The sequence below is a fragment of the Falco naumanni genome, chromosome 8 (assembly GCF_017639655.2).
Source record: "Falco naumanni isolate bFalNau1 chromosome 8, bFalNau1.pat, whole genome shotgun sequence".
Lineage (NCBI taxonomy): Eukaryota > Metazoa > Chordata > Aves > Falconiformes > Falconidae > Falco > Falco naumanni.
The window spans coordinates 57,194,763-57,214,780 of NC_054061.1; the positions used below are offsets into that span (position 1 = coordinate 57,194,763).

General features: G+C 47.0%; 2 long non-coding RNA genes across 4 annotated transcripts; both read right to left on the bottom strand.

Annotated features, from left to right (window-relative positions):
• Nucleotides 1-2,365: 2,365 nt before the first annotated feature.
• On the bottom strand, nt 2,366-16,656 carry LOC121093092. Of its 3 annotated transcripts, XR_005829480.1 has the most exons (7): nt 16,503-16,656; nt 13,471-13,928; nt 11,381-11,676; nt 11,117-11,257; nt 9,472-9,768; nt 3,855-4,080; nt 2,366-2,692 (listed from the first exon to the last, which is right to left on the bottom strand). It is a non-coding gene; the product is annotated as an uncharacterized LOC121093092 (long non-coding RNA). The 3 variants fall into 3 exon arrangements; XR_005829478.1 differs by lacking the exon at nt 2,366-2,692 and having other exon boundaries at nt 2,702-4,080; XR_005829479.1 differs by lacking the exons at nt 2,366-2,692; nt 11,117-11,257 and having other exon boundaries at nt 2,702-4,080.
• A 10-nt stretch (nt 16,657-16,666) lies between these two features.
• Nucleotides 16,667-18,581, bottom strand: LOC121093093. The gene is made up of 3 exons (XR_005829481.1): nt 18,433-18,581; nt 17,593-17,867; nt 16,667-17,461 (listed from the first exon to the last, which is right to left on the bottom strand). It is a non-coding gene; the product is annotated as an uncharacterized LOC121093093 (long non-coding RNA).
• Nucleotides 18,582-20,018: the final 1,437 nt, after the last annotated feature.

Consider the following 20,018-nt stretch of genomic DNA (forward strand, 5'->3'; position numbering starts at 1 on the left):
AACGTAAGGAATTTCTAGCACAGAAACTACAGCCCACGTGTTCTCCAACAACCAGCTAGAAGCAACCCTGACAAAGCCCGAAGTGATGGTGGGACTTGTGCCACTGACTCTGGTGGTCCTGGAAGCCAGCCCCAAGGAGATGTTTACGTGGCCTGTGTCACAGCTAAAGCAAGCCACCTTTTGCCCGATGCCCTCTTGCAAATATTTTCCTGCTGGTGAAAAGCAAAACAGGAGGGAGAAGGGTTGAAAGGAGCTAAAGGCTAAGTTCAGCTTGCTGCTGTATCCCCTGACCCTGTAAGCCAGACCTTTAGCATACCAATGGGGAAACCAAGCGGAGAGCGTTAAATCCTCACCCATCAAGCCCACCACAGAGATGCGTTAGGCTGACAGCTGCTCTTCCCACTTGAACTGCTACTGAGCTAGTAGTAGTTTAAGGGTTGCTGAGATAGCCCCTCTACTACCTTGCAGCGACTGCAGTGGGTGAATACTCTTTCTTTCCAGAGATAGCTCTCTCCGGCACCACTGTCTGCTCTGCATAGCAGGGGATTTTGCAGGGAACAAAGATACAGAAATACAACTGTAAAACTACTTTTAAAACCTGCCAGAAACAGGCACGGAGCTGGGAAAAGCTTCCTATCCCTTAACACCTTTTGGGGTCCCAGTGCTGCTGCCGCGTGGCAGGGCAGTCACTGCCCGGAGGAAGGAGGGAGACCACAGAGCTACAGAGGTGGAGAAACACGAGTGGATGCTACAGCTCTTCTTACAGATGCGCATAGCATCAGTCAAGATGACTGCTGCAGAGGTTTTCTTCCTAAAGATGACTGCTGCAGAGGTTTTCCTCTTCTGCTTGCAGACAGTCTGCTCCTGCTGCCCCACATCTGGCAGTGCAATTAGGTGGCAGCATTTGGGGAAAATCCTAAGGACTGTACATTTTCTGTCATGCAGCAGGCACAGTGTATGCAGCTAGGTCAATACAAGATGACCTGTGACATGCCACATTTGAAATACCGTATCTGCACACTTGTTTCTCACCAAGCCCAGCTTTGCTCGGGCCATTGCTTAGCTGAGATGAAGCTCAGGACGTAAAGCAGCTCAAGGTTTTTTGCTTGGAGATGCAGAGCCATCTATGTGGAAACATTTGCAAAGCTCAGTGCTTTCCTCTAAGCAACCTCAGGAGGAGATTCCAGCGATCAGACTGAGAGTTTAGCACAATTCCTATATAAATTGTACTCTTCCAGGGATACAGCTTTATTTTGCAAAGTGATAAATCATAATCTCATTAGCTTGGCTCCTTTAGTGATGCAGAACACCCCCTATCTGATTGGCAAAAGGAGGCAGGTTCCAGAAAGCGAGCTTGCATTCCCATTAAAGCATGGGCAGTATTTTTTTCAGCCTTCTCCTGTTTCAACAAGACATTAGTATGTACAATGTGTGCTCTGCAACTAGTTTGATCTAATCCTCTTCTTTGTTTGCCTTTCAGCATTGCAGCTTTTATAACTAGTATGGCATTAGCCTGCTGACAAAAATGCAAGGCTGGCTCGCTCCATCTAAGTCATAAGAGCCACAAGCTTCAGTTACGTGTGACAGCACTTCTAGAAGCAAGTCCTGTCCTGAGCAAGGTCCAGGAGGAGAGCCTGGGATGGGTTTTCATCATCAGTGACAATACAGGGCATTAGAGGAGAGAAGTGATGCGAAGCAGGGATAAGTAAGCCCTTTCCCAGAATCACGATTATTTTTTAACTAAGCATCTAAAAAAAGTTGACAGCATTTCTCAGATTTTTCACATCTTTCAAAGTATCAACATTTCAAGTGAAGTTGTTCAGAAGTGTCACTACCAATAATTTCAACTTTCTACTTAAAAAAAAAAAATGGTAGTTACAATTCACTTTGACATTTATACATATAAGAAATACTCCTAAAATTATACCTATTTCCCTGGGGGAAAAACCCAAACCTCTAAGTTTCGAAGTCACGTTTGAATTCAAATTATCCTCCTTTTCATATGTAGAAAATCCTGGTGATTGACACAGAGTTTCAAACATTTTGCAATAAGCCTTTTATGAGGCGAAGCACAGGCAAAGAAAAAATCTGCTTTTAAAAAAATCTATTTTTACCAGATAAAAACAACACTACAAAAAAGATGTAATGACACACAACCAGCAGAGTGAGTTCCAAAGGTTATAAAATACCGAGGCAGAGCTTGGAAGAAACAAAGCCAGAACTGGCATTTATCTGGAAAATAATGATATCTGTTACCGGGCACCTGTCTATCTCTGTTTTCCTCTTTTAGGGAGAGTTACCCAACTGCAGTGTTGCTCTGGTTTTCCTCACTACAGGTCACTGCCATGTCGTGGGACCGCAGACCAGAGCCACCCCTGAATAATTCCCTAAGCTCAGCTGCAGAGAGCTGGAACATACGAATTACCTCTCTATTTATAAGGTAATAGCTCTGATGGGATATTCAGCCTGGAGCAAAGTTGTGTTAGTAAAATCTGGAGTTAGAAGACAACATGGCATCTGGCAGGTGCAGCAGAGTTCGCTAGCCCATCCTCGCTTGATCACACCGGGACATCCCAGGAGCATTCCCAGAGCACCACAGAACATGCACTGGTTTAGGGTCTTATTGAATGTTTTCCTCTTTATTAAAGTTTGCAGATATTCTGCCTCTTTGCAACCTCCAAAATCTGGCATCCTGGAAAAAAGTCAAATGCAAGGCAGAACTGCTCATTAAGGTGGGCTGGTGCAACAAAAAGAAATGCAAATTAGCCCTAGAGAGTGCCAGAAATGGCTCACCAGGCGCTCCGGATTGGCGTGCAGGCTGGGGAAGCCCCCCAGCCCCCCTGCAGGGCCAACAATGAGCCCGAGGTTCGGGGAGGGCAATGCAAAGCAGGCACAGACCCGAGCGCTGCCCTGGCTTCCAGCTGCAGGGACCTGCTGCTGGCCCCGCCGATGGAGCTAATACGCTGTCTCCTGGGGCTCCATCGCTGCTTTTTCCTGCCAAAAGATGATGGCAAGCAAGAAGGGAGCCTTCAGATGTTCTTGGACAAAAAGCTAGGACTGGCTCTCTCAGGGAATTTGCCAAGTGGTGAGATATTTTTCTTTCCAGACTCCAACTTGCTTTTGCCAACAAAGGAGAGGCAAATTGTTGAAAGGAATTAAAAATATCTCAAACACTACCAAGCCCCTCAAGCCTTCTGTCTTCAGATAGGTGTCCTGCTCCCACCTATTAGCCAGGGCCTGTACTGGCTGCCAGGAGCAGAGCTTTTCAGTCCTCCTCTGCTGGGTAACATGCTAGAGAAGAGCAGTTTCCATCCTTTTCTTTTCCTTTTTTTGGTTTTCTTCCCCTTTTTCTTTAAGCTTTCCCCCCACAACCACAGCAGCTTTACTGAAAGGGCAGCAGTACCAGAGCAGCTGAAAGGAGGCAAAGCCCCATGTGAAACCCATCACCCGCTTTCATGCCAAGTCATCCCAATTTTATTTGAGATGGCTCCCAAAGAGACACTCAAATTGCTTTTTCAACTTCATTTGGAAAGCTAAGCAATCCCAATCAAAGGCTGGAGAGGAGCGCTGCTGGCTCATCGGGGAGGGGAGAGCCACTGCACAGCTGCAGTGCCCTTCACCCGCTGTTGCCTTCCCGGCAGTTACTGGAGTGGACAGACAAAGCCAGGCAAACATAAATTCTCAGCTCGGGCACACCTCAGCACACAAACTGCACCGCTTCGGCTACATGAGGGGGTACAACCTTACCCACAGCAACCCATGCAGTTGCACATCTGCTACAGCAGCCCCCGTGGCACGGTTGCTTGCAGTCCCTATTGCAATAGAGCGTGTTTTCAGTAAAAAGCATAACCTACCGAAATAAATGACTCCGGCATAAGCACAAGCAAAGAACTACCGCAGACTTTGGCATCAGGGCCGTTCCAGTCCCTGCCACTGGGCAAGCTGGTGCAAGTGCTGCAGCTGGGCAGAGCTGGTGGCAGCCACCTGGGTAGAAGCAGCCAGCGTGGATCTCATGGACTGACATACTGGGCACCAGATGGTTTTACAACCATCCCAACGCAGCTTCTGGATGAGTTTTTGCTAGGGAGAGGAAATAAAAAAATAGTAATAATAATTAAAAAAAGAACATTACTGAGAGTTGCAATATGGCAGGTCTTGTTAGAGGTGCAGATCTATAGTCCGTGATCACTTTTGTGTTTCACTCAATTTCTTCAGCTTCAGGCTGCATGACACATCCATCCGCTGAGATGGCAGCTCCTCCACTAGCCCTGCATGACAGTTATTTGCATTTAACTAAACTACAAAAAAGTCAAAGGCGGCTATTGACACTAGCTGTCATTTCAGCTGAAGGGCCAGACTACACAGAGCTGGTGGAGGGGAACTGTACGGGATATTAAACAGACCACTAGGTTTCAGACATCGTCTGCTGTGTTTTGAAAGGCAGGCCTCCTTCACCCAGCAGTGTTTCTCAGGATCCCAGCACAGCTGCACAGGAGCTGCATCCCCAGCTGACACAAACCAGAGCTCTGCTGAAGTCGGTGGCACTGCACCCACCTTCTCCAGTCACAGGATCTGGCCCCGAAATCTTCCATCTCAGCATCCTGTGATCCTTACAGCGCTCTGCTTCTCCCAAGACAATCCAAGCCTGGGCAGGAATGCCCTTCTGCTCAAGTCAAAACATTCTCAGTGTTGTGATTTTCCACCTATAATTACCAGGAGATTAAATTCCTTCATTGTGAACAAGCATGATTGCTCCTTTAAGACGCACTGATGTGCATGCTTTCAGAGAGGGAAGACCAGGGGAAAGGAGAGAAGGAAAGAGGTTGAAAAGGAAAATCTAAACAAAGCATTGATTTTCTTTTTGGAACTGGGTTGCAGTAACCCAGCAGACTGTCGGAATTTGGTATATCCCTTGGCTCAAGATCAACTAGCCCAGTGGTGGAAGGTGAAATTAAAGCCATGTTCTCCAGCAAGCAAGACAGCTACTCTCCATTCAGCTTTCCACAAGAGACAAGCTTTATTTGGAGGCTGTGGAGCCACATACTCAGCTAGCACAAAGCGGTGCCCTTTCACTCAAGGATCCAGCCTGCCCGGGGGTCAAACAGACCTTTTGGAAGTGGAGCAGATGCTTTTGTTTAAGCAGCTCGGTGGGAAAGGTCACAAGCAAGTTGCTCCTTATCCTCCTGTCCTCCACTGCCAACAAATGTATTTGAAGGTACATAGGCTGAGCTTCCTTCTCATAGTCCTGCCCTGGATGGTTGCCTCCAAGGAAGAGTTTAAACCTCCTGCCTGAGCTCCAAGGCAAATCAAGGCCATTTACTAATTTTATTTTTTTAAAACCTTTTTTGCTAATAGCACTGTGAATTACAGCCAGCAGCAATAATGAACTCACAAGATAACGCCCCTGGGGAGAGCGCAAGGAAATGCAGGGCCAGGATACAGAAGCTCTCATCAGGCAGATGGAAGGCTCACTAATGAAGAGCTTTGCAGCAGGGGACGGTTTGGATTCAAGCAGACCGATGGATTGAGCCTTTTACGTCTCGTACATTTTTTTCCCCCATGCTTCCTACAGGCAATTCTTGCCAGAATTTTTCGGACTCCACTTGGCGGAGAAGTGTTTAATCAGCATTCAGCCTCTTTACGGGGCTGTCTCTGAGGGAACAGATTCAGACGAGCAATAGCAAGTGGTAATTTTGGCTGCTTAATCTGGATTGATTCATTTTAACAGTCTGCTTAACAATAGATACCATGTGGCCATGACCAAAGAAGTTTCATGGTCTTTACTGAGATTTAAAGTAGGTGTGAAATGCTTTAAAAATGCATCATTACTGCAGGAGCGATAAAAGCTTCATTGCCCTAATGAGGAAAAGGATTGGCCCAAGTTCCAGAGTGGTTAATGCTTTTCTCTGTAAGGTCATTCAGTGTCGCCAGATTACTGAATTTCTCTTATAAAGTTGCCGAGGAAAAGATGAGAGTTTGAAAGTTCCAGATCCTGGAGGCAAGTGATCGCATGCATCATGCATACTCTTCTGAACTGCTGCACCACCTAGGAAGGAGGAGTTTAGGTCTTTTGGCCTCAGAGCATGACCTATGTAAGGCAATTCAACTGAAGGACTTAACAATTTCAGTAAGAAAGACACCTCTTCGTCCATTCCATCCAAAGCTCATCCTCCTCCCAAGCTTTTAGCCAACACTCAGATGGGCAAAATGTTATGCATCTGATTTTAGCTTTCATACTGCATATATTATTCTTGCATTGCTTTGGATTTAAAAAAAAAAATTGAGACAAACAACCATAGAATGCCTTACCTCACATTATAAAGTATGACAGATGTGTTTCTGTAATACATTTTGCAATTCAGAATTGCAGACAGTAAAGGAAAAGGTTTTGAGATGAGATAGTAATAAAATCATTTTGCATTCCCAAACCAATGCATGTGCTGGTTTTAAATTACATTTTTTAAAAGTGATCTTTACTCCAATATTAAAGTGGGCTATTATATTAGTAACTGAAGGTCCACGACCAGAGCTGGCTCAGTTACCGAGATTCCAAACCACAGTAATGCCAACATTTTTGGAAAACAATGTCATCCTTAGTCCAGCTCAAAAGTAATGAACTCTAGCACTGAAATCATACTGTAGAAGTTTGGTTTTGAGACAATACTGTTTTTTTCCAGATGATGTAGGATCTTCCCCCCTCAACATCCTTGCCCATTGCTGACCCAGCCTAAGAAACAGCTACGAAACTGATGCCTCATGTTCTCGTGAATGGCCACTGCAGATTTTGGGTTGTTCCTGGTTCAGGGTGACTAATGCATTTGCAGTGAAATAGCTGCATGGTAGGAGAGCATAAGGCTGCATCCAAAGCCTCACTGGCTGTGGCTAATCCATGCATTGCACTTTGGGGATTACAATTTAAGGTCCTAAACATCAAGGCAGTCCTACATTCCTACCTTACAACCTGTCCTACTGGAAGGCGGCTTCAAAGTTTTCAGGTTAGCTGATTTCTGGGGCTGTCTGGTCCCGAAGGCAGCTGTTTTTCCGAGCTGCAGAGCTCAGCTTGGCTGGGAGACGCCTGACCTAGGCCGCCACATCCTAGGACATTGCCTGGGAAGTTCAGACCTAGGAAGTCCATCAGTGCTCCATCCCAGGGTGGCCATGCAACAAAGCCACCTGACAGCTGAAGACCAGCAGTTCTGCGATTTCTCCTTCACACAAGTTGCAGTCTAAAAACTTTGATCATTACCTTCATGACACTTAACGAGGACAAAGCCTGGAACATTTACCAGAGCGTTTCCAGTTTTTTATTACAGCACCGTTTAGGTATGAACTTCCCAGCCTGCTCTGAGGTTAGCAGCAAACGCCAAACCTTGGTGACAGGGCTGGACTTGAAATCCCTAGTGCTCATCCACATACAGTCATTCCAGTTCTTTACACATAAAATTGGTGTCACTCCAAAGGCACAAATTATAACCAGGTCAGTCCCTATCCACCAAGGGGTTTCTTTTACTACAGCCTAGCCCTTGCACTTATGTGTGCATTTTCCCCATTATTTCTTAGAAAACATGCGCAGAGCACACACACATGTGTCAAGAGAGGAAAAGAGGACAAAGGCATGGAGGAAGCCCATCTCCAAGAAATCACTGATTAAAATTGCTCCCAAGTTCCCGTTTCCTCCGCAAACAGAACAGCTTGTGAAAGTCCAAGTTGGGGTGGATAAAGTATCAGCCACGTGCCTGACTTACAGCACTGGGACTGAGGTTTGGGCACCACTTCAAGACTTTCCCCTAGGAGTCTATCCAAACCCTCTTTGCTTCTGATGTGGAATAATTTGGAAGTGTTTTTAGGCTGCCGGCTGGGATAATACAAGGGCTATTGTAAACACACATGCTGCCAATCAGCACCAAACCCACACAAATATGGTCTGTACACATATAAATAACTAGTACATATTCCCTTTTTTTTTTTTAAATAAATGAACTGAAATGTTAAATTAAAGAAAAAGATGAAATCACTGAGCAGGTCTTAAGAGAAACAGTGATTGTTTATGGAAAGAGTTATGTTTCAACTAATTTTAATAAATGAAACTTACTTAATTGCAGGCTAATAGATTTAAAGAGCTACAGCTAAGAAAGAGCCGTAACCAGCTATCATCCAAGTGTGTGCAGTGAAGCAAGAACCTAATTTCCGTGGATGCTGTTTCAAAAATACTGCTGCTAGCCAAGAAAGTTTGGAAACATAAGAGAGCGTAACCAGGGCATGGAGACCTGCACACGCTCAGAAATAACCTGCTGGAGTTACATGACCCAGCCTGGAGCTCTAACCCTACGTAACTGTTGCTTGTCTGATCTCTGCTTTGGGCGAAAAAGAAGAGAACTGCTCTTTCAGGGTCATGGCATTCTGGGATAATTTTGCTTTTCCCCACTACGGTGGCCAAAAAGAAATTCACCTCACCTGTGAGACGTCCCAGCTGGCTTGAATGTAGAACAGTCTTTTGGACCTGCCCCAGCTTTCAAAGGCAGGCTGATAGGAGCCTAAAACTGGGTGTCCTCATAGGTGGCCTCAAGGGAAACCACAGCCAGACGTTTACACCATTTGGGCATGGCCACACTATGAGATGGAAAGGGCCCTTCCCTAGGATTTCCAGGTAGCTCTTGCTGGCTCTGGTCTACCTCATGCCATAACATCCATATCCTTTATTATTTCTCAAAAATTCCTCAATTACCTCTGGTATTGTCCTCTACCAGCAGGTCTGGGCAAGCAGATGAACCAACTCATGCCAGCAGGTGAGCAAAGAAATCAGAGTCAGGGACCTGCTGCAGCTCAACCTCCCTTCCTTCCAAAAAACTGAGCATTTTTCCTTTTCCATCTCCTCCGAGAGGTGTGGTGTGACAAAGGTCGACACACCTCACATCAAGGTTGCTATCTACCATGGCAACTGCTATTCCTGCAAGGAATGAAATCTCCATATCTGGCCTCAAAAGGACTAAAGAGCTTCAGGCATTTCTGTCCAGCATGCCAAGCCTAGGCTGGGATTTAAACAGCAGCAAACCAGTCTTTCAGGTTTATAGAAGTTGAGTTTTCATGTCTTGCCACTGGATGGATTTTGAGCAGAACCATTCCACATGTTGGTGGGGAAAGTGAACCTCAGAAGAGGGATGAAGGGAAAAAACATAGCAGAAAGTCTTCTCTGCAGTTATAAATCCATCTTGCTAGTAAAGGAGCAGCATACAACTGTGTTGTGACTGCACCAGCTGCAAACAATATTTCCCTGAGTAGGAAGCAGCTGGAAACTGAAGCAACATTCCATGTGGAAAGGCACAAGTTCTTTGCTCTTCCACCACCAGCAGTACTTTGACCAACCTTGTACTTGAAACAATGCTTAAAATAAATTAAAGGAGTTACACAGCAGATATCAAAGACCCATGTAAGGGCTGAAATCATAGAGCTTCTGGGTTGCATCCCACTTACCAGGCCAGAAGAAGGGCTGGTTAGAGCCCTCTGAATGAGAAATCTTGTGATTCCTGCTCCAGGCTAGGCTGACTTTGCAGGAAACAGCAGTATGCTGACACTGTCATCTTAGAACAGCTTTGTTGTAGACTTGATCCAAAGCCTGTTGCAGTCTGTGCCTAGACTTCGTCTGCTGCAGCAGCCTCTGGGCAAAGCAGTATCACCAACTTCTTCTGGCTCATTCATGGAGATGGTCTGATATATTTCCCCAAGCAGAAGACTGGTGCTGAGACTCCGCCGGTCAAAACCCACCACCAGCTATTGTACAAAGGAAGACAAAGTTCCTGATGTTAGGCACACTGAACACAGCATGCAGAAAAGGGTGAAAAACAACTAAAAGACCTAAAAAGGCACTGAGGGAAGTTGACAGCATGAATTTTGCATTTGCTCATCATGCACAATGCTTAGCTTAATTTAATCAAGACAGCCGCTCTCTCACTATCCCCCCCCCCCCCCCCGGGGTGGGATGGCAGGAGAATCAGAAGAGTAAAAGAGATAATTCGAGGGTCGAGGTAAAGACAGTTTAACAGGCAAAGCAAAAGCCACGCACACAAGCAAAGCCAAAGGCAGCATCCCCTCACCACTTCCCACCGGCAGGCAGGTGTCCAGCCAACCCCAGGAAAGCCGGGCTCCATCACACTTTATGGGTACTTGGGAAGACAAACACCAACAATGCACAAGTGCACAAACACTTTCAAGGAGAACCTGCGTTGGGCTGAACACAGGATCCTGAGGACTTTCAGGGAAGCATGACAACTGCTCTAGAAAGTGGAAGGAAAGCCAAAGACAGACAAGGAACACACAGGCTGGAGCTGGGAGAAGCAGCAGGAGGCAATGATCCCTGCAAAGCCCTTATTCATTTGGGCTTATAAATAGAAACATTAAGGAGACTCTTTCCAGACTTCAGTGACTTTTTTTTTTCTGTGTGAGAAACATTAGGAGGACATGGTCTGCAAAGATATTATCATCATCCACAGAAGATAAGGAACATTGATTCAACTCAAGGCTCAGGACAGCTGAATATTGGACAAGCACCCTTCACCAAGCCAAGGTTTAGAGACGGTGGGAGGGGGTGGATGAGGGTTCATGCACGTCCTTTGAAGGGCTGATTAGCAAAACAGCCCAAGAATACTCTCAAGGATGGAATAAATTAAGACATAGATTTTCTTGAGATGCCTGGGCTGCTCTGTGATTTTATTACATCCAAAGTGCTAAGAAAAGCAAGGTGCTGCCAAGATTGCTTTGATATTCATGTGTTAAAGGTCAGAGAGTTGCAAAAATGTCAGTTTTGTAGGTTATGAACATCTGCAGCAGTTATAATCAAACTGCATGCAACGTCTAAAGCTCTCCTTATGGTTAAGAAACAAGCAAGAACTACAGCAACGGTGTTATACACAATTTATAGCACCCATCAGTACCAGTGTCTGGCACTAAAGATATGCTGCAGCACACAAATAACACCTTGCTATTTGCAAGGCCCATTAAGCCTTGTCTACGCTCGGATGAGGGGAGATGGTGCAGGGTGTTTGGTAAAATGAGCTAGAAATTCTGATCAGCTGAGGAAGCCCTTCAGGCTTCTTAATGTTTTGGTTCCCTTAAGGCTCACCTCCATAAGAGGTGTCACCAGGATGTTTCTTCTCACCCATGCAAAGCTGTACCGTAATGATATGCCAGACGAGCAGTGAGATTGGTGACCTCCTCACCAACAGTCAGGAGTCAGAACGCAGAAGAGGCCCTTGTATAAGTTCTTACAGCAACAAGATAAAAAAAATATACTTCTAATTCCTTTCAGAGCTGCCTTGTCTTGATAGAGAGCAGCAGAGATGACGGTCGGGTTCCTGCTGTTCCCAACAGCCATCCAGTTACTCACCAACAGCTGAAAAGTCACAGACAAGGGACAGAAATGGATGTGGTTTCAGTCTCTTTTTCCTGCAGTGATCACTTTGCACGATCTCAGCTCCGTTTCCCCCCCTCTGTTTCTGCTGGTGGAAGCCCTGCTGGTGAGGACACCACTAACCCTGCTTCAGTGAAGCCAGGCTCTGGCTGAGGTCATTCCCAGCTGGAACAAGTGATCCTGTAACACCAGGTGCACGTATGAGGGAAAGAAAAGCAGCACTCCCGCTTCTTGCTCTGCCACAGACTTCTTGTGGGACCTTGGGCACGTCACTAAAAGGAGAATGTGGCCAAGTCAGATGTGTGCTAAAAGGGGTTTTGGGGTTTGTTTGTTTAAGACATACTTTGGCAAAAGCTCTCCAGTTTTGCAATACATTGTCAGCTGGAAATTTCAATCTGAAAAAATCAATATATATCAACATCAGAAAATCCCTGCTCAGGTCTAGTTAACATTATAATTCCAATATGAAGGGGGTTGGCTGCATGGAATTCAGTTTAGACAAAAGCATATGTGCTTCCACATCAGACACTGCTCCCTCTGAAACACACAGAAATTCCCCCTGCCCGTTTCCAGCTTCTTTGATGGTGCTTTGGATCACAAGACCTCAGGCCAGCTGCAGATTACAAGTCCTGACCCCGCTGCCAGGTCTTTCCACAACATGAAAGGGAGGAAACTCTACCAGTAGGAATGCAGCTAAAAACCTTAGCTTGGAGCGAAAAATACAAAAAGAAAGATCTGCCTAGGGAAAAAGCATCTGGTTTGGTAGCAGGGTGGAAAGCACAATTCTTCACACTGCTATCGCATATTTCTCGCTGCAAAGTGAAACGTATCCCAGGAAGCAAGAGGCCAGAACCCCAGTCAGAAACATTTTCACAAGATATCATCAGAAATCCATAGTCTCGGCATACCAGAGGCACATTCCTTCCCACTTCAGAGTAAGGCATTGCCAGCCATATAGGAAAGAGTAAAGCAAATAAAGCCAGCTTGACTTGCATATGGGCCAGGGTTTCAAGAGCTGGATCAGAAATTAGTAGGATCTGCACAAAAGCCATGTAGCCAAAGCCCCGTTTTGAGCAGAATAGCTCCTCAGAAGCACCCACATGGGCTGCTCAGCCAGCCTTTTTCCCCACACTGTGATGACAGCAGGAGCTGTTCCCCCCACTGGCACACCTCCACGGTTATTAGCAGCTAGTAAGCCAAGTATTCCCGGGCTCATCATCAGGAGCTGATGATTTTTGAGGGTCTTTCATGGGTTCAATAGCATTTAAGAGTTTGGTTTGCTTTGGATGTGGAGAGTCCAAGCCAGAAATCTCTGTGGCTTGATTCTGGACACTCCTTCTAGGGGTTCACGAATGGTGCTGGGCTCTCCAAAGGGGAATCATGACCCAGTGGGCAGCCCCCTTGTAATGCCCTGGGAGAGGCAAGTGCTCCAGGTGGTGGGATGAGGAGGAGGTGCTGGTTGCTTTTCTTGCCCATCAGTGTCACCACATTTATTTTTTTTTTCCACAGTAGCCTAGTTTCAGAGGTGTTGTGGTGGGGATCTTTCAGGCTGGGGAACAAAAGGCAAGCAGCATATGTTGCCTGTTCCCTTGGGCAAGAGCGGGGAGAGTGAGGGCACATCACGTCCTGCAGCTCCACGGCCTATGGATGGAGCCACAGCTGGATTTACAAGGAGGTCTCATCCTATGAGTTTATACTGGGGAAGCTTAGCCTTCAAACGGAGACATGCAGGAGCCTGATTTCTCTGTCCTGTTCAGCCTCGGTCAGTAGATAGACTCCAGGATGTTGAGACCAATGCAGAGGTAGGACCTTAAGCCACCCTAGAGACTCCAAGACGAACCAGGATGAGTAGAGGTACTCACAGCATCAGCTGGGAGATAAGTAGGGAGGCCTGGGCAGTTTCCAGTTTTGGACTTTAGACCCTCATTTCATAAGGCTGTCTCTAGAGAGGGTCTGTGCTGAATCACTGTGTCTTGCAGAACGTACACCGAAGCCGCTGCTTTGGTGGTGGTTTCATCTGAAGTGCTCACTGGCACTGCTAGAGAATAAAATATCTTAATGATTACCTGCTCCAAAGGGTACAGTCATCCACTGTCGCTGGATGGAAAGTGAGGGTCCTCTGTAGTGCGTTGAAGCCTTGTCCCCTTTCATCTTCTGGGAGAACTAGAGCTGAGCACAGCACCAAAGCCACTCGTAATACTTGTTTCTATTCAAGTTATCATCCTAGAGCTCACATACATCTGGAAAAGAAGAAGAAGAAAAAAAAAAAAACAAACAAAAAACCCCAAACCAAGAAACAGACCGTACTGAATAAGACACCCTCAATCTGAGTCACCGAGTGGGATGCAGAGGAAAAAACAGCCATTTGGAGACAAGGTAAAAGGCGATGTGCCAAGGAACTGTGTAACGAGCAAAACAAACAAACAAAAAGAATCATACCCACCGGGGAAGCTGCCTGCCTGGAGGTACCCCACAAATCACAACTGCCCACGATAGCTCAGCTATCTCTCGACGTCCCTGTAACCTACAGATTCAAGACATACAAGCATGTTGGGATCTCCTGGAAGAAATTTCAAGGCTCAGTGGTGAACATAAATCATGTCTTAAGGCACTTACACTGAAATGTCTCCAAAGCAGTTCATGGTATTACAACACGGCACTCTCCCCTTGGCTTTCTAATAGGATACATGAGTATCTGAGGCTTGGAAATGTAATCACAGTGCATCCCTTAGTTGCCCCAAGGGTCTTCAAAAGGTAGCCATCTGCCCAGATCAGAAGGTGAAAAGTCAGCTTGCCATCACTTGTAGAGATGGCATTTCTAGGGGCTGCTGTCAGCCTACCACCCCAGCCAGTGCTTAGCAATAGATGTCACCCCAAATACAGCTATGGGCTACTTTCTGCCTAAAAAAAACCCCAAAACAACACCCGTTGTGAGGGGGTTTTTTACATGTTAGTCTTAAAAAAATACAGTTCTTCACTCCAGGGCAAATGAAAGCTATTGAATCAAAAGCATTTAAAACTTTTCTGCTAAGAGTCTCCCAAAAGCCTTCAATAGGGTCAACTGAAATAGCTTTTGGTTATTGATTGCTGTGTTTGTTCAGTTAGTCCAGCCAACCAACAAACACTTCAACTATCTGCTTCAACATTTCTTTAATCCACATTTCTTCTTTGGCAAAGCTGCACAGTCCTCAAGCAGGTATCTTTACTAATTAGTATAGGGGCGTATTGCCATGTTCTCCAGCTCAGCAGACTTTGCATCCTCAATGTTAATAAAATCTGTCAGACACTGTCTGCTTTTGTTAGCTATTACTCTCATCCCTAGGGGACTTCTCTCTTCCCTTTGAATCCAGCAGAACAAGTCCTACTGCCCATAGATTTATATGGAGGTACATCAAGTTCTCCTTCCATGAAGGGTTCCAGTACATAGGACTGTATAATCACTTCCACATGAAGATCTGTGAAAAAAATCTATTCTCCGACAGAGCCTTCCACAGAAGGATTTTTTAAACTGCCTCCAAGTTGCTATTAAAAAAAAAGGGCAAAAAATAATTTATGCAAATGATGAAGTGTTAACAGCTCTTGCAATATTTGGTGCTTTTCCCAAAGCCACAGCTCATGGGGGTAAACAGCAGAACTCAAGTAATTGTGTGTGCTCCTGAGCCTTGCATTTGCAAAAAAGAATATTTCAACGGTCCCAGAAACAGGTTAAACAAACATTGATGAAGAATCACACAGGTATCACTGAGCTTGCCTTGGAATGAGAGGAATCTGCTGGATAGGGTCTCTGGTGCCTATTCCAGTGCTATTTTCTCCAGTCCTTTGTAAGTCTTTGTTTCCGAAAGTTAAAACCTCACTGGTTTTAGCCAAACTCTCATTTTATTCAAGGCATGAAGGGAACAATATTTATCACTCCAACAAAGGAGCCAATTCTCTTTCCTCCCTGCTCCCATTTTTGTCTTCTGCCTCTAGACAAGAGCATCTCTTCCCTGTGCTAATTAATAGATGGATAAAGGCTTACCTTAAGGTTGAGAGTTTTATAGAAAAATTAATTACAGATCCTGACTTTACAATTACCAGTTGAGATGCTCACATTATCTGCCATAAGACCTCCCCAGGCTTTACCTGGCTAGAAAGAAACTTGCCATGTGCTGAGACATGGCTCCAAAGACTGGAATGAAAGCTGGATCTCTAGGCAAAGAGCATAGGAAGGGCCACCAAGGACCTCCACAACGATGACCCATAGCTGGGTATTATCAACAGGTCAGAAGCAGAGAGAAAAAATAATAGGTCAGATACATCATAACGTACTTACCAAACTCTAAAGAGAATGGAGACTAAGACCGTAAGAAAATAATGAATCTACTACACTGACAACATGACATTCAGCATGTGCTGAGTAGCTGTTAAGTCTATCAACCAGGCTGAGACTGGGAGCAATTGGAAGAAGATGCAAGGTCACAGCAGAGAGAAAGCTCTGCTTCGGCAAGACATCTGAAAACACTAATATGCAAACTGATGTACATTCTCAGCTCACCCTTTGGACCCAGCAATACGGCGTGGCTTAAGAAGATCAAGACCACTGCGCACTTACATCTCCAACCTACAAACACTTACATACACTCTTTGGTATTTGCTGAGCTGGTGCCTCATGCTCCCCATTCCATAAATCCTCTTCCCTTTCAGGCTCAAGTGATGGAAAATGCTCTCTGAGCACACAAAATACTCACTGAAGTCAAAGGGGAACTTCAGCTAGAGAAGTACAGGAGAAAGTCACAGTCTGGAGAATACACAGGACTCCTCATTTATAAAACCAAGGTTTTAATAACTAGGAGATGTAGACAGAAACGTCATATCGGCGCTGTGCAGCTGGAGTTGTGTGGACTGATCTGCACGGGTTTTACCAGCACCCAGGGAGCTCGCACTGCCAGCTGCTGCAGCCTGGGACATCCTTGCACTACGTGGTTTTACAGCCCATGACACACCTGGAGTCTGTTCTTTACAGACAACTCTGGGCACACACATGACTTAGAAAGCAGTTTAAAGTCAACACCCTACCTATACCAGTTTACACAGCAGGATAAGAACTGCAGTTCATTACCTGGTACTAATTCTCATCCGTGCCCAAGGTGCTCAGAGCAGTTGGGAACACATCTCTCAGCTTTAAGAGCAACCATTCATTAAGGATGAGCTGGTTGGTCCACTGTAGAAAAAGCTGTATGCAAAGCTTTGCCAGCCAATCCTATAAATCAACTTGCTGGAAAAATTACAAAAAAAAAACCCAACAACCAAAGGCAATTAAGTGTCATGTCAGCAAACGGGAATTCCTCACACCATATACTCCCAAGCCATTTTTACAGTCCTTATTAGAGGGCTGTTTGCTGTGGATAAATCCTTTAAAATTGTCTTTCAAAACTCCTATGAGATAAAAAAAGAAAAAGTTCCCAAGTGACTGTCATAGGAAAACAAAGCAAGAAAAGAAGAGGAAACAGCGAGTTGTGGACCACCGTTGGTGGGCACTTGAATAGGAGCCCTGTGCTTGACACTGCCGTGACTTTGAACAAAACCGAAGTCAAACAGCTATTTGTCAAGGGGTACAAATGCACACAAGTGGTGAGAACCTGGCCCTGCTGTAAAAATGTGTCAGGGACTTTTCTGTAGGGCTGTGCCGAGCCCCCTGATGGATCGTTGTACTTGGAGGACAGCATTGTGAGCAGCAATAATAAGACATCTGGTCCGTTCTCTTTCTGAAAGAATATTTTGGCTCGCCTGAAACCACGTGAGCAGCTCCTTGTACAATGCACAGCCGCAGCGTCTCATCGCCACCGATCCGCAGCGCCGGGTCCATCCTCCCCCGCAGCCAGCAGCATCCCTCTGATCTCAGCCCCGCCAGCCCAGCTCCATGATGTGCAGCCAGCGTCCGCGTGCCCTTCACACCTCTCTGTCTAGATGGCTATGAAAGCGCTGACACTGCATCATCCACCGCAGCCTCCATCACCCCAACTGCATCCCTCTTTGGAGGTCTTGCCTGTTCCTCTTGCACGGCCACGCAGCAGTGAGCTGGAAGAACTAGGCACCGGTACCAGCTGTTTCCATTCACAGACTTGCCCCAGCAAAGGGGACAACCTCTGAATACGAAGGGTTTCTCAGACATGATGCTCAGGACACCACATCCAAGCTGACACACTCACAAGCCTATGCAGCACGGCCCCTCTGTGGTAAAGCTGCCCTGCGGACAGGGGACCGCAGCACACGGCATCATCTTCCCAGCCAGAGAGGGAAGGACGTGCAGCAGGAACGCGAGGATTTTAGCAAACTGCCAGTGCAAAGAGGCTCCCCATCCACAGGTAAACCAGCAGCTCCTGGGAAGCCATCCGCTTTCCTTCCCATGCACAGGCAGGACCAGAGGCGGCTGGCTCACAGACACCATCCCAGGGAAGCAGGCATAAATTATAAAGCCTGATTTCTGTAAAAGGTACAAAGTTTCGACAGAGAGTTTCAGTTCTGAGCATATTTTACCCTCCCCCCCCCACCAAAAAAAAAAAAGGAAGAAATAGGGACTTAATGCACTAGACAGCCCTTCAGCAGAGCTTTCGAGGCACCGTACACCCTGTGAGTGACGAGGGGGGCGAGGGGAGCTGTGAGCTGGCTGGGAATGCACTTGAGACATAAAGAAAATAAGGGAAATAGAAGCAAAGAAAGCAACAGCAAAGTGGAGGAAGTAAAAAGAAGGACGCCTCAGTGCTTCAAATATTTCAGAACAGAGGCCTCACTTTCCAAATAATGTTTCAATGGAGGAGGGGGTAGACTGGTGTTTTCATTTCATTTTCACTTTGAAAACACCGTTTTTCCACACATCCACTGAAGTGCAGATTTTCCCCTAAACCATTTAAAAAGCGAGCATGCCTCGAAGTCAAAGTTTTCAAAAACACATCCGTTCAAATTTATAAAGCCGGGGTTGAGAAAGCCCCCAGCAGCCCCTTGCCGAAGGCGCCGTGAGCAGCATTTCCCAGCACAGCATCCAAACCCACCCCAGCACCCAGGCACAGCACGGCAGGCACCAGCACCCCGCAGCACGGCATGGCAGGCACGCAGAGTGTGATCCACCAGCTCAGAGGGCTGCGGAGCTGACACAGAGACCAATTTCTTCCGCTCCAGCCTTTGCCACGGACCCTGCCAGTGCTGGGAAGAGAGATAAGGAGCCGTGCTGCTGGCTGTGCAGGGGGTGATAAATGGGCTGCTGGGTCACGCAGCCCCCGCGCTCCCAGTACTGACCACCAACACCTCTGCAGCTGCTGGCTCATCTGGAGAGCGTGAGGCTGCCCATCTTTTCGTCCTTTTGCAAGGAGCCAAGCAGTGCAGGCAGCCACAGGCAGGACGTGGGTTTAATATCAAGGGAAGAGGGATATTGGCTACTGCTGCCTTTTTCCAGCTCCACCACGGCTGTGCTGGACCCCAGCTCGGTACCCAGGGCAGGCAGATGGCTTTGTACAAATAGCTCATGGGGGAGAGGTCTGGAAATCTCTCCAAATCCCCCGCCAGCACAGCAGCAGCCTCCCCCCGCCCGGCTGGCAATTGGCACCGACAGTGTCGTGTGCCCTGAGACGGTGCATGCACTGAGAGCTTTTGCCTGCAGCTGCAAGGGGCTGGGAGGGGAGGGACACAGCCCCGGGCATGGGGACGGTCCCCATGCTGGCAGCTGCAGCTGACAGCAGGGATGCCCAGGGGAAGCAGGTGCCCCCTTCCCAACGGCTGGGCAGGAACTGGCACCCAGGGCTGACGGTGCCTTTGCAGAGATGCGACCCGCTGGCTGGGTGCCCACAGCCAACGTCTGATGCCCTGACAAAGGAGCCGTGCATCCCCAGCAGCACTGGCCAAGGGGGGCTCAGCTCCGGTGCATCCCATGAGGCTCCTTCACCCATTAAGAAAGCTAACAGAAGGGACATAAACCATCACCTACATGGCAATCAGCTTCACAACCCTATAAAGCCCTTCACATGTTGCTCAAGTTAGTGGCTCCTACAGGATTTCTTCTCTGGGGACTTCTCTCCCCCAGCCACACACACCAGTCCCCTTCACAGCAGCGCAGCTGGCACTTGGGGTCTGTGTCCCCAGCTCTGACCCTTCCCAGCGCGCTCTGACAACGGAGCCAGCTGGCTCACCAGCACCCCAGATCCGTTCCTAGAGAAGGAAGTGTGCCAGGCACAGAGCTGTCCCTTGCCACTGCATGGTCCCCACCAGTGACCTGTGCCTCCCCTTTCTGAAGGCTGTCCCAGTCTGTCCGCAATGGGGCAAGGACACGCAGACCCTCCCAGTTCCCTCCCACTCCACCACAGCTCACATTCTGGGTCCACAGCATTCCCATCATTACCTGTGGAGACCTCTGTTCCAGAGCCATCCCAGCCTGTAAAAGCATGCGTTTCAGATAATGCATAATGCAGCTACCAGACCCCAGTTAGGTGGCACAGTGGCTGGCCAATGGCCAATTCTAAGGTCCATGGGTTTTGCAGTGCAAAGGAGTCCTTTGATGTTCAGTTGAATATCTCTAATCCAGCATGTGGAGCAAACACACCACAGTCTTTAAATGCATCCAGAATGGCTGATGGTTTTCTACTGG